This window comes from Arachis ipaensis, chromosome B06 (genome assembly GCF_000816755.2).
Source record: "Arachis ipaensis cultivar K30076 chromosome B06, Araip1.1, whole genome shotgun sequence".
Classification (NCBI taxonomy): Eukaryota; Viridiplantae; Streptophyta; class Magnoliopsida; order Fabales; family Fabaceae; genus Arachis; species Arachis ipaensis.
The window spans coordinates 137091241-137091908 of NC_029790.2; positions in this window are offsets into that span (position 1 = coordinate 137091241).

Genomic DNA, 668 nt, shown 5'->3' on the forward strand with positions numbered 1-668 from the left:
AAAAAAGCAAAAAAAGCAGGTGAATGATTCAAAGGTTCCTGGATCTTTTTTTTCACTATTTGGCGAAATATAAAGATTTGGGGTAGTGTTTTTAATTTCTTTGCTTGGCATGGCATAATTTTTTTTTAAAAAATATTTTATACTTATCCTAATTCTACATTGACCCCAACTGAAATTAAAAATTTCAATAATTTCTTACAGTAAATTAGAAACTAATTTAGATTAGTTCAATAGTTAATTCACTCATTCATTTAAGTAAGTATTAAAAATTTAAAATTTATCCTATATAACTAAAAATTATCATAAAAAAATATTAATTGTTGAATAAAAGTTTCAACTACTTAAATTCGTAATAGCAAATTCAATTAGCTTTATTTATCATTAACAAGTCAAATTTACAAAAATTATTATTGTTGCTAGTCTCACCTTATTCTCTTTCCCACCACCATAGATTCCCCGTAAAAAAAAGACAATAACCATTTGAATTTTTCATTTTTATTTTAAGTAACTGTTTGCCTTTAGATACAAATATAATAATTCCAAGACGGCGTAAATTTTGTATTATCAGATAACATTGTTGCATTTGGTACGTACATAAATATAAAAAATGTGTTTGGGGTTTTAATGTCTTAAAATATTTCACCAATATTAACTATTAAATTTTTACG